This window comes from Hyalella azteca, unplaced genomic scaffold (assembly GCF_000764305.2).
Source record: "Hyalella azteca isolate HAZT.00-mixed unplaced genomic scaffold, Hazt_2.0.2 contig11680, whole genome shotgun sequence".
NCBI lineage: Eukaryota > Metazoa > Arthropoda > Malacostraca > Amphipoda > Hyalellidae > Hyalella > Hyalella azteca.
The window spans coordinates 133480-148467 of NW_025941668.1; positions in this window are offsets into that span (position 1 = coordinate 133480).

The following is a 14988-nucleotide window of genomic DNA, read 5'->3' on the forward strand; positions in this document are numbered from 1 at the left end:
CGCCCTTTACATTCGAGGCAATATCATCCCTGATTAATCTCATCTAAATACTTCTTATATGATATGCAATCAAAGTACAATCTCGTCAAAACGTTTAGGAGTTAGAATACCTACTAATGTTTTCTAAAAATACATCAGATGAAACGATTCGTCTCATATGCAACAAGTGAAGATACAGAACAAGCTACAGGTACCTGAACTTGAGAGTTACATTCAGCAGCTTTGCTTAGCATATCTTGCACCAGAAACTCGTACTATCAGAAATGGCACTATAAAAAGCTCGGCGCTGGCAGGAGTCAGGGAGGCAAGTGGGACTGTTTTTAAAATAGTATTCTTTCTTTCCAAATAGTCAACATAACTCGAATATTCTTCTCGTTTTACTCAAATCGTTTACGGAATAACCATTATGAAAACAATCCTCAATTATGAACATTGTAACATTGATTCATGCCTGAAACCTACAGCAACCAGTAACTTTGGAGTTTACTCAACAAATAAGATTTGTTTCAAACAGCCTATTAGTGGAGTGAAATTCATACAGACCACATGCCTTTCGTAACAAACGTACGGAGGCCACTCACAAACTGTACAAATAATTTAGAGCTTTTATAGGGTAGGCTGCGTTTACAGACTGGATAACTGTTTACGTTAATATTTTCAAGACAATTCCAGCACCTGGTCACATTGAAAAAATTTAAGGAATGCACCCAAAACACGATAGCATATCGAATAAATAAATCTATATAAGTGAATACATACCGACGGCACTGTATAATACACATATTTAGGAAACTGGCATCTTAGAACACAATGTGACGTCCTTTTCGGAGGGCCGAAAAAGTCTGCGTTTGTCAGGGTGAAATCGACAGCCTAGGAACGGCATAGAGTGAGAGGCCTCACGTACAAGATGCCATCAATGGAAGACTGAGTAAAAAGCCTGCTGTAAGACACACGAGCCTTCGTGCATCACGTAGCTCGAGACGCACATTGAGATGGCACAATAATGTGAGCAGGAAAGCAGCCTCGTATTTAGTTAGCATTACTGCCTGACGGAACCATTGACGTCCGACCACAGGCATCACGCACTCCGCAAGACGGCGGCTATGAAACCACACGAAAAGTCCAGAAAACTTGAAGTGAGAGTGCGACTAGAGTAATTTGAGGTATATTAAAACACCAAGTTCCTGGAATTTCTAACATGACTGTTGTGTGTAGTATATGAGATGAATAGTTAGTTGAGACAAATAAAGCTAAACATCCTATTTAAATGAAGTGACTTCGGGAGTAACTACAATGGAACCCTCGCAAACCTTGCTCCGGGGAGCACATTGAGTGATATGATCTTATCAAGCACAGAAAATCACAGTTCAGCAGCGATAACGTCACAGCGTTGCGTATGTCAACTATTCGGCAGAGTTTATCAATGTCTGAGTTTATAAAGTCTACGATAAGCAGTGAGATAAGGCACACTGGTTGATATGCTTCTAGAAATAGATAGCTGAATGCAGGTACATATATTTATAGTGGGAGCTGGAGTGCGAAATATAGTGATGATCTCACTTATGAAATGCAATGAAAATTCAAACATATGAATGGGTGCCACTTAAGTGACTTAACTGAAGCAATTTTACGAACTAAATTAGAAAATAAGGCCTAAGAACATCAGACGACAAGGGAGAATAATTAAAGCGACTGAAATTAGACGAAAGGTTCATAGTAGAAATATTTGCATGGTGGAATGGAACTTGTACCATTAGTTTGAAATCGCTTGATGACGTCAGCAAGATTAGAAACGCAACATTTAAAAAAATACATGGTAACACAACCACACACGTGACCCATTTCATAAAGACAAATCACCCACAACAAATATACGAAATAGTTATCGAATCGATAAAATTAGATACAACGACTACGAGTAACTCGATATAGGTCGTATTTCGTAGATGCATGGGTGTCGTTTACAGCTCGCTGCGAACTTCGCTGACTGCACAAAATAGACCTAGCCTAATAGTAGGAAGCATATGGCAGAGGTGTTTACACACGGAACTGCCTCCTTGTATTGGGTTAAACAGCAACATCAGCAGATACAGGGGAGGCAGCACGGAAACGCCTCCTATATAGCAGCGTTCACGACGATCTCTTAAGATGGTTAGTTTTTCTGTTGCGTCTTTCATGAGCGAGATAATTGATATTAATGATTCGCGAATAGGCTCCTTACTGCATCGCAGCAATTATCTAGAAACTTACGTTCTATTTAGCCAGAACTTGTCTTCTTTTTATTGTTAGGCAGTTAAATTACGCATGTCCATGCCATGCCCAAATGTATACGAATACGATACATTCGTATCAAAAACATGTTACGTATACGTGCGTACGTGCAATATCGATAGTTATAGCAAATGTAGTGTTTCTTCTAGCAAATTTTTGTGCGATATTCAGCTGCAGAATCAACGGGCAGGGTCAAAATTATCAGTCGAATTTTCCAGGAGTATACACGAACCTTAACCTGGTGAGACCAGCAATCTGTTAACACTAACCAGAAGACCTTATACCTCCCTAAGCCTAATCTGGACATCGTACCACGTACAGCGCGATTGTGGAGAACGAAACCTCAAAAAGCTGTCATGTAAGGTCTAGAATTTAAAAATTTGTCATCAGATATCTATAGGCTTAATGCACATTGTAAACATACGTCCGATTTGTATTCACACAAGATGTACAAGCACTACAGACTAAATATAATGGGTAAGCAAGCTAAATAAAGCGAGTCTAGCCGCCAGGAATACGGGTGTTCGACAGCGAATATGAAAAATCGCGTTTATTTTTTATGCATGAACCTAAAACGAGTGCTACTTTTGACAAATAAATAATTTTAAAGTAATTGAGAAAATTAGGCATTAATTGTTAAGAAAACCAGAAACAGTGAATTTAGCGAAGTAATTCGTCCACCAATCACGTATCGGGTTCAGACGTCAACTGCACTGCCAGTTTCCTTAATAGCACGTAGCAGTCCCAGGCCACGATGGATCGCGTATCCGCCCTCGTTTGGGCCAGCTGATGCACGATGTTGTTGCTTGCTTCTCGCCGCTGGTAGCGTTGTAGGGGAGGTCGATCTGGGATTGTGCCCAGGAACACGTCCAGTCGTCTCTTGATGGTCTCCAGGGTGAACTAACCCTCTATTAGATCCTTTGGTAGGACGTTAACAGCCTCGGCCCTGCCACGGAAAGAGATCCTTCCCGCAGGGATTGAAATCTGACCGCGGATCCGTTTCGTAGTGAGCGAAACCTGCACAGTCTTCCCCTTCTCTCGTAATGTAATGGTATGTTTCAATCCTGAAGGTCTCGCTCTCAAAGTTCTCCCGTCTCCTCTGCAGTGAGTATAGACCCAGGAGCTCTAACCTCCCTCAGTAGTTCAACTCCTCCGTCCCTCTGATCCTGGAAGTGAAGGTTCGCTGAACCCCTTCCACTTGCCGCTCTGCGCCGAGAGTGAACGGGCTCCAGAGCTGGCAGCAGTATTCAAGGAGATGATCACAAGTGTTCTGAAGAGTGTGATCGTCGGGTCCGCTTCCCTTGTTCTGAACGTCCGCCAGATCCACCTCATCTGCCGCCTGTCTCCTGCGGTTATTGCCGCGATGTGATAACCAAACTTGACCTGAGTATTCATCAACACTCCTAGATCGCAAACGAATCGCTTCTCTTCGATTTCCGAGCCAGGTAGCAGTGCTCCATACTAGCTCTTCCGCTACCTCTATTTCTCAGAACCTCAAACTTGGTCCCGTTGAACTGCATGTTGTTTACTTGGGACCAGTCATATATTGCGGAGGTTTTCTTGCAACCTCTCGCAGTCTGTCCTGTCCGTAATATTCATTAGTATCCCGGTGCCGTCCGCGAATGACGATGCAGAGGTTTGGTTCACTGCCGCATTTACGTCGGCAATGTGAATGAGGAAGAGTATAGGGTCGAGGGCCGTTCCATGCGGTACTCCACTCTTCACCCTAGCCTCGCTCGATCTTGAGCCTCCAACAAGGACAGTTTGTAGTCTTTCAGTTAGGAAGCTGTGGATCCACGCCAACAATTCACCTCCGACCCTCAGTAGTCTTAATTTTATGAAGAACACTCCATGGTCAACTTTGTCAAACACTTTCGCGAAGTCTAAATACACCACGTCCACCCAGGCCACCTCCTTCAGCATGTTCAGGATTTGGCGGTGAAGGCGCCTTATTATGTCTGCATGTCCACGGAATGTCTGCAGCGCGTGTCGGATCTGCCTTCTAGAAGACGACTACGTTTGTCATCAACAGAGGACCTCGTCGTTCCATCTACACGTCTAATCTACCAGCGACAGAGCATTTCCGGTCGCCGCCGGCAGAACCTGAAACAGTCTGCCGACTTCCGTAACATCGGATCCTTCGTCGCAGGTGTTTCGTCGAAGCCAGAAGACAAAACTATTTCGTAGAGCCTATGAATTAGGTGCTTGGTCATTTTTATCCGTTCTCGTCCTTTTTCGTGTAAATTTATTTTTCGCTTTCGAATAAACTTGTGTATAACGTCTCCATTAAACTGTACGTACGGGCACTGAACTACACGGAAATGCACTGCTAGTACGGTCACTGAACTAACCGGACGGCCACTGAACGGCGCAAAAATCAGCTGCACTGCCACTACGGCCACTGAACTGTCCGGTGAGCCATTGCACTCTGCTGTGAAGTCGGCGCCCAGGAGCATGAGTCATGCACCACAGCTGTGGCCTAACAAGAAGTCTAGCAAGAGGCGTGAATTCTGGTGTAACACGGGACACTGCTCAGCTGCGACAACTTAACTCCGCCCATCACTGTTGTCAGTGTTGTGATAACACCGCACGGCATGGAAGAGATAACATTTTGCTATATGTTGTTTTCTTGCTATACAGTTTGGGTTTCGCTGTTATAGTTCACAGGAGTGCCCCCGTAGTCACGCTCCACCACATAGTAGCACGACACTAACAATGCCACACTCCACCACAGGGCTGCACGGCACTCACAATGCCACACTCCACCACAGGGCTGCACGGCACTAACAATGCCACACTCCACCACAGGGCTGCACGGCACTCACAATGCCACACTCCACCACAGGGCTGCACGGCACTCACAATGCCACACTCCACCACAGGGCTGCACGGCACTCACAATGCCACACTCCACCACAGGGCTGCACGACACTCACAATGCCACACTCCACCACAGGGCTGCACGACACTCACAATGCCACATATCAGGAGATAGAGCACTTGCCTATCGTGCAGCTTTGATCAGTGACGCGCCAGCACTTTGTATGAGCGGCAAGCTGTATGCAGCCTCGCGCAGCTGTGATAAGATTTTAGATTACGCTTACACAACTTTAAACGCACACAGATTACTCAACAGGTTCTAAATATGCTAGGGTTAAATTTAAGCACGATACAATACCAAAAGTGAAAGTCCATAGCATTTAATAAACAATAGACAAGGAAATTTTTCGGCGTATGGAAACCCTGCATGTAAGAATTACATTACATGAAATGTAAAAAATATATTCTCATGCTAAAACTACACGCTTTAAAATCGTTCAGATGATCGGGATCATGAAAATGGCTCACCTTTATTTTCGCTACTCAATCATAATTCGAACCCTGGATCAAGAAAGAATTCTGTCCTTACAGACGAAGGCATACAAGAGTTCAAAATCTCAGGAATCTCATCGTCAGGACCTTCAATGCACCGACATGAACACGTCTTCAGGGAGAATTCAATACATTTATTATAATTTTTAACACGAGGTATAATCAATAAATTACTGTACGTACACTCCGTGCAGATCATCACGTGCGTTACCACACAAATGGTCAAGAAATAAACGTACATAATAAGGATAGAGCGAGTCAATCCCCCAGTATACACTGAGATATCAGCGGGAATGGAAACGAATCCCTCTTGAAATATATACTAAATAATAAAACGCCGAATTACGCTGACAATAATGAGGTATAGCGTGGAAAGTGCTTCTGTCAAGCGAGACTTTAAAGCAAGACTCGCGTCACATGATGGCACCGCAAATATACCTAGTTAATAATGATATTAAAGATCCCGCATAAATGATAGTAAAGCTCAACCACCCACAATCATATTCGAAAACTGTAGCAAACAAGCCGAAAAATCAAACATAACATGACAGGAACAACCTCAAGAAAGTGTAGTAGTGTACGTCCCATGCAAGTGAAAACTCGACGCCAATCTTGACTCTCATGTCAGTATGTGCGGTCACACAGCGTATGTGACCAGCATCACTTGCAACTCCCGTCGTGCTCGGGTCAACACAAACATCGTTGCAATTTCACTGGTACTGGCATCCACTAGACTGGCCGCCATTACAAAGGCGTACACTAGTACACTACACTAGCGTAAACTGATACAGGCGTCCACTGCACCGGCGTCTATTACAATGGCGGCCACTAGACTGGCGTCCATTACAATGGCGGCCACAGCACTTGCGTCCACAACACTGGCGGCCACAGCACTGACGTCCATTACAATGGCGGCCACAGCACTGACGTCCATTACAATGGCGGCCACAGCACTGGCGTCCATTACAATGGCGGCCACAGCACTGGCGTCTACAAGTGCACGCGCTCAGACGGTCGGCACGAAGCCAACACAGGGACAGCAGCACATGCACCTGCAGCCTCAGCGACGACTGAACACCCCCACCTCCCCCACCCCAGCCAACACCTGTGACTGGTAGCGGTGGGGGGTGGTGATGAGTGTTGGGTGTGGTGGTGATGACGAGTGTTAGGTGTGGTGGTGATGACGAGTGTTGGGTGTGGTGGTGATGACGAGTGTTAGGTGTGGTAGTGATGAGTGTTAGGTGTGGTGGTGATGAAACAACACTCCCACACAGGTGGATGTGTATAACAACACTCCCACACAGGTGGATGTGTATAACAACACTCCCACACAGGTGGATGTGTTATCAAAGGCGATTAATTATCATTGACATCATCATCACTGAAGTCAATTGGAAATATTGGAAGGTCATATAAATTTCGTGGTAAGCCATGAATAAATAAAATATAACAATCATAGTGCAGTGGGTTTCTAACTTCATTTCAAATTTTGAACATAATGGCGAAGTAATTTCATTTTTCCCGACGAGACATATTGACGAGACTCATTCTCAATCAATATCGTTTCAAAAACTATTACAATTACCGTTAAAGTTGCACACGGCCGAAAAAGAAATATTCTGTCAATATATTCTACTGTTTCCGAGAGTATTGCTAATGCTTCACAGTCTGATAATTCCACTCGGCAAAACACAACAGCCTAAGGATGCATTGTTTCGTTTGGTGGTCGCGGGCTGCCTCTAGACCGCTCCACTTCTTAACAATTCAACTGTTGACCGCGTAACAAATGAAGTTATGGGCCCATTTAGCCGGTAGAAAGTGAAGCCTACGAACGCCACCGAACAATTATCCAGGACACGACGTCTAAGTCAGTAACAAAACGCGTATATTACCTAAATTAAAAAGCATGTCCCACTAAAAGCTCGAGTTGTACGTTGCGTAACGCAAGCAACTCTCATCTCACGTGCAGCTGAGGCTGCACGTGAGCAAAGAGCGCGCACCGGCTTCAAAAATACAGCGGTCTGGCAAGGCAAACTTGACCGTGACCACGTTGTTGTTGCGGTACAAACCCTGCACTCTAGCAGCAGCATGTGTTCTGGGTATGACCGTCTTCTGAAAAAGTCATTCCCAGTAAATATATAGTTTAGAATTAGACGTAAACAATTATAATTTAACAAGGAATTTTTACTGTATTGTACGTGACAAAATGTCGATTTTCAAATCTGGCAAGATTTAAAGCTATTTTTCAAGTTTTTATCATTCGCTGCATTAGCAATCGAATGGTCGACACTAGTCACGGAGGAATATAAGTTTATTTAGACGGAGACGGTCTAAATAAAAAAGACGGAGACCGACTAAAAGAAAGACCGCAATCGATAACGTCGCAGTATAAAGTACCAATCAAGGCACAGATCGGTAATTCAAATTAAAGCCAGGGATTAAGTAAATACTTTACTCAAAATCAGTGCATGAATGTCAACGATAATGAAATGAGCTTGATACTACACGATTATACGGGGCTATATATAAAAGTTAAGGAGGAAGATTATGTCGAACATTATATTCAGAGGCGTCACACACGAACTTCCTCTGCAAGTGTTTCGTTGAATTCTAATTTCAGAAGCCATGAGAAAGAAAACAGATGATCTTCAGAAAGCTATAAGCCAGAGTGACGGTTCTGACAGTAAATACCGCACAAGCATCTCGGCACACGCACTAAAAAAAAGTAATGGGTGATAGTGTCCAAAATGTGACACATTCTCACCCACAGCGCTAACAGATAGCGGACGTAGCAAATATACGCATTTTTACCAGGCCAAACTGGGTCAAGATGACCCACACAAGGGCAAGAAGTGCATCACTATTGAGACAAAATCTCGCATATTTCTCTGAGTTCAGGGAGGCCAGACCGGGCATGCACACGGCCTAAGAGGCCCTGCCCCCGACACAGCGGCGGCGTGGCAAGCAGTCCTGACGCAACACAAGCAACTGCGCAGTAATACGCAGAGGAGCACATGTGTGCAGTAGCGTGGCGTGTGCGTAACATGTGCACCTCGTGCGTATTATCGAGGAGCAGCGCGTGCGCCTGATGCGTATTATGGAGGAGCAGCGCGTGCGCCTCATGCGTATTATGGAGGAGCAGCGCGTGCGCCTCATGCGTATTATGGAGGAGCAGCGCGTGCGCCTCATGCGTATTATGGAGGAGCAGCGCGTGCGCCTCATGCGTATTATGGAGGAGCAGCGCGTGCGCCTCATGCGTATTATGGAGGAGCAGCGCGTGCGCCTCATGCGTATTATGGAGGAGCAGCGCGTGCGCCTCATGCGTATTATGGAGGAGCAGCGCGTGCGCCTCATGCGTATTATGGAGGAGCAGCGCGTGCGCCTCATGCGTATTATGGAGGAGCAGCGCGTGCGCCTCATGCGTATTATGGAGGAGCAGCGCGTGCGCCTCATGCGTATTATGGAGGAGCAGCGCGTGCGCCTCATGCGTATTATGGAGGAGCAGCGCGTGCGCCTCATGCGTATTATGGAGGAGCAGCGCGTGCGCCTCATGCGTATTATGGAGGAGCAGCGCGTGCGCCTCATGCGTATTATGGAGGAGCAGCGCGTGCGCCTCATGCGTATTATGGAGGAGCAGCGCGTGCGCCTCATGCGTATTATGGAGGAGCAGCGCGTGCGCCTCATGCGTATTATGGAGGAGCAGCGCGTGCGCCTNGATTTTATTCATTTTTAGTTTAGTCGAACTGATGATGGAGCTGGACTCCGAAACGTTTTCAATATCGATATGGTGAATTTTCTTGGCGTTTTCTTTGCTTTTAAATTCCTTGTGAACTTGCGATATAAGCAGACAAATGATATAAGTACTTAGAAGAAAGTGAGGATACGGGATATTTATGATGTGTAGACTAATATTTTGACGTAAATTGCTCTATTCAAATAATATAACATATATATTAGAGTGGCTCGCAGACCGTACTAAGAAGGTATCCAACTTCACGGTAACCTAGCGTCTCCTAATTTGACCGCGCTCAATAAATCTCGAAATTAAAAATATGTCGATTAGAAAATCCAAAACTCCATAGGAAATCAATTCGTACTAAACAAAATAAAGTCATTTATTAATTAATAATACCAAACGAAAACTACCCATAAACTCGAGCGGTTGACCGAGCAGAATGAAGTAACCGGACAAATATGATTAAATGCCTGCGGTCAAGGCCCCACCTGGCGTCTGACTCAACGACAAAACTTACCCATGGAAAATTACCAGGGATTGACCAGGATCAGGGAAATACCCAAGCACCAGTTGCGTATGAGAAATAGTACATCAACTTCTTACTGCAATACGTCGAGTATTAAATACGTATTAATCGATGCGACAGGTTCGCGACAAGGCTGTTACTGCCGGAATCCCAAATAAGTGAAAGGCTAGTAGATACATCAGCGATCTACCTCTACCTCTACGGAGTTAGCAGCAGAGCCCACGTATCCTTAGTCTAAACAATGCGAGGCATGTGCTCCATACAGCTGGTGGCAGAGACACGTGCTTCATAAAGCTGGTGGCAGAGACACGTGCTCCATACAGCTGGTGGCAGAGACACGTGCTAAGAGACACGTGCTCCATACAGCTGGTGGTAGAGACACGTGCTCCATACAGCTGGTGGCAGAGACACGTGCTCCATACAGCTGGTTGAGCTTTCACTAGGAAGCACAGGCAGGTGGCTGAGCGCTGGCACATATTTACGTTTATTTGGCAGGTCAACAGTCGCAGTCGTACAAGCTAACTGAAGCCCGTGAATGGGAGAGCTTTTTCTTAGATATGCTATGCATATTGCATACTTAATGCATTGACTAATGAAGCATTTATATGTTTATATATGAATGCTTTAATAATATTATTAAATATTTATTTAAATAATAAATAATATATTTAATACATTGACTAATGCAGCAGTTTTATCGCCTAGCACATTACATGCATTGAAATCTTGGAGAAGATCAAACAATACCGGGCAAGAACTCCCGTAAATTTATTCACTTTGCAAACATGTTATTTAATGGTGAAATTTCTGAGCGTTGCAAAGTATGCAATTGTAGATAGTTAATAGCTGTTACTTACACTACTTACACTCTACTTTCGAAGGCCGCACTGTTGATGTCCTGGACAGCGTGCGTAGTAATTGAGGGGATACGTAAATTTCTACCTGAACAACAGCGGGTATTCGGAGACATCTTGTTACTGAACACACGACAGGATCACGAAAATGAAGATGAGCACCAAGATGGCAAAGTGTCCATGACCTTGAGATGATGCAACAAGAACATGCGAGTGATCGAATAAAATCAGAAAACCAGGCATCGCTATGCACGAAACAACAACCAAACCACGTTTGTTTGTTAATTCACACAAGTGAAAACGTGACCAAGTTGACACCACACTAAGAAACCGTAGACTCTAACTTCTCTAAGTCACATTCCCATCACAATTACCTCAACTGTTTCCTTAGAACGCTCAATTGGTCATGAACGAGCACAGAACGACGATAACCACGGGCATTTGAATTCACTCCGCGGGACAAAGTAGGTGCTTACTCGCACGAAGCTAGATCACGACTGACACTCACATGGTCGACACGACCACAGTGCGGGTAGCCCACACGCCACCGTAGTAGGGATACGAACTCGCGCTGCAGCTGGAACGTTGTCATTTCCTCAATATAATACACTACATCAGCTGATGCTCGTATAAGGTAGACATCAATCGCCAAGAAAGGTCTTCCACGAGCGCGGTAATGAAGTATAGTATTCACGCACGCAAATGAACAAATAAATAAGTACTACCGTGTTGGACTGTGAGGTATAGTATTCACGCACACAAATTAGTAAATAAATAAGTACTACCGTGTTGGACTGTGTAATAGCGTTGACTTAGTTGATATAATTAACGATACACGTACTAAAGGAGTTAAGCTCAATGGACGACTTTTGATGATGCTATAGGCGAGATAAGCCCTGATCCAGATAACAGGATGTGCGGAAATCGTTAAACTGCTTTGATAAGCTGTCATTAGGTGTAACGCAATGACTGGCTTACATTAATGATGAAAATTTAAAATTTAGACCAAAGCGAGATAAGGTCCTTTGAATTTAAGGTGGTCCAAAAATGGAAAAAATGTTGTTTGTGGGAGCAAGCAAATCAGATTTTGATGCAATACTTGTCTACTGGGTGTTCCCCACACGAAACAAAAATATTATGAGTCACTTACAACACCTCTGTGACTTTTTTTGGCCCTCACATCAACAACATAGTGAACAACGCAAACATCAGACTCAACTCACTACGGTCCCTAGGCGGTACCAAATTTGGCAAAGACAAATAAACACTAGCACCAACATACAAACAGTTCATCAGAACAGTGCTGGCATATGCCAGCCTCGCCTGGGTGCCTGCACTATCCAACACCAACATACAGAAATTCCAAACACTACAAAACAAAGCACTCAGGATAGTCACAGGCTGCACACAAAGTACCCCCATCGAACACCTTCATGCCAAAACAAAAACACTTCCCATAGAAGCACACCTTGACATGAGAGGAACACAGTTCATAGCCGCAGCCATAAACAACACAGAACACCCATGCCACTACCTGCGAGACCACCCACCTACACACAGATAAATAATGCAAACCCCACACAGATACTACACCAACATACTAAATAAACACAGTATCCCCACCCCAAGGCAACAACAGCATAAAAAAACACTTGCACACAATTATGCCACAGAGAACGCTGGAGCTGGCCAGCAACAACAAAGTCCTTGGACACCCACCACCTGACATAAGCAGCACCCGCAAAGTGGGATTATATAGCTCTCAAGACTGGAGAGAGTTACCCCTAGCCAGGCTGCGCTGCGGCCACCACCCCTCACTACAAACATATGCAAACAGAATAGGCCAAGCAGACACAGACACCTGTCCATCCTGCCAGAGAGCTCCCCACACAATCACTCACATTCTCCTGGAATGTTCGCTCTGGCAGGACCTCAGACAATACCACCACATAACCTCAGTCCTACAGCTCTGGAGCGACCCCCTGTCGGTGGTGTCGTACTTGCGCAAGGGGGGTGACTTGTAAAAGTGAGACCGTGGAACAGCAACAACAACAACAACAACTGGCTTGTTCCTAGCAGGAAAGTGCCAATGCTAGAAACTACACAAAGATTGATCATTCTTAGCTATCCAAATAACAGCACCCGCAATTTATATAAATATCCTAACAATGGGAATCATAGAGTTTTAACCATTTTTTTCTTTTGCTCAAACAAAAGCATACATTTTTCAAGTTTGATACATGATAAATACAAGCTATAAAAAAATTAATCAACCAATTAGCATCTTTACCAATTCACAAATAATGAACAGGATGAGTCCTGAATGCATATAATTTAGAAAAAAGTTGGTTCACTTAAACCAAAGACAAAAGCATCTATGATGAGCAACACTGTGCTTGTAATAGCTTATGGCTTGCCAGGGGACAAGAGTGGAATATGAAAGCTTAGATCAGCAGAAGTTAGATAATACACAAGTATTTATGAGCCTCAATGTGATGTTGGTAAGGAAAGCATAGCCAAGGAAGCAGTACCTCACAACTGCTGCTCACAGAATAGGCTGCTATTACTCCACATAGGGATGGCATAGCAATGAACTGCAACATCTGACTATTCCCACATATTTTATCTTTAGAGACCACAAATTAAGTGATTTTGGCTTCAATCATGAATTTTCAGGCCAATGCAAAATATGAAAAAATGAATTTAAAAATTATTTTAATATTATATTATATATATATTATATCTAACATGTGATTTTCAAATTTATTTGCAACTTTCAACGATGGCTGTTTCTTAGAACCTTTTCATTCTCTACCATCAATGACACAAGAGTCGCCATTACAAAATAATTCATTCGAATCTCCGGTCGTCACTAAAAAAACGTATAATATTGGCCAGAACTATGATTTATTGAGTTCTATTACCACGTAATAACTAAAAAATTATATTTTTTATATTTATTAAGTTCTGTGACACAACACATAAAAATTTATTCTTACCATATTTTTAAATGAAAATACTTTAAATGCATAAAAAATTGCATGAATTGATGCATCCCAAATATTGTGATGAGGGCAGGCTATTCTGGCAAAAAGAGTAGCAAGAGCACGAGCTTCATAGATTGCCTCACATCCAACACAAGTAATATGTATGATCTACCAAATATGTGGGATTAAGTGAACCAATGGATAAAATTGTGTGCCCAAGAAAATAACAAGATTGATTTGTAAGAAATAAAAACTATTGGCATGGCATTCCAAAAAACAACATCCCACAAAGCCACTGTGAGCCTATGCATCTCTGGAAAATCAGGAGGAGTGACCTAAGAATGAGATGATAATACCCATGCTTGCAATCAATTTCACCCATTTTTATAGCCCTTGCCTAATTTCCTCCATGAAAAATGAGAAAAACTTCACAGTTTTGGTGATTGCCCATTAAACAATAGTTTTAAACTTCTTTTTGGGAAACTTTGGAAAATTCTAGCCAATATTATAGATTAGAGCCTCCATACCAACTACTGAGCAAATTACCATGGGTGGAGTACATGGGATTACGAAAGACAGAAGAACCTCCTTATCTAAAATTTTACAATATTATATTGTTCAACTACGGTACCACATGACCAATCTGAAAGATAGGGCAGAAATTTCTGAACGCTAAAGTTTTTTTTCATGCAATTTCTAGGTAAAAAGATTCTGCTCTCTTAGCATAAAAAAATCTATTTTCGGCTGAAAGACTGAATTTTTGGAGCCGTGAAGTAGTGAATTCTTGAATACTAGAGCCATTCCCATTTTTTAAAGCCATGAATTCAGTTTCCAGGCTTCTGGAAGCTACTTTTAAGCCACAAACTAATTTGCCAAACTGTAAGTTCATTTTCCAAGCCATGAACATGTTCTATGATCTACGTCATCTCTAACATTATCCTGGAAATCGCACAACCTTTTTTGCCACGTAATATGCTTTGAACTTTATGCAATAATGCATTTCTCACAAATTTTTCAAAGAAACAATACAGTTATATTGCAGTCTGACTGTCTGACATTACTGCACAGTGCACTTCTGCAGCTGTGTGTGTGATCAGAAGCAAAAAATTTGGGTGCATATAATGTAGGTACACTGGTACAGGACATTTTTGAAAGAGCATAAGTAGTACTCACTATGAGTCTCTAAGTATGTTAGTACTGAACAAATAAAGTTAAAAACTTAGTGAAATGAAACATTTGCAG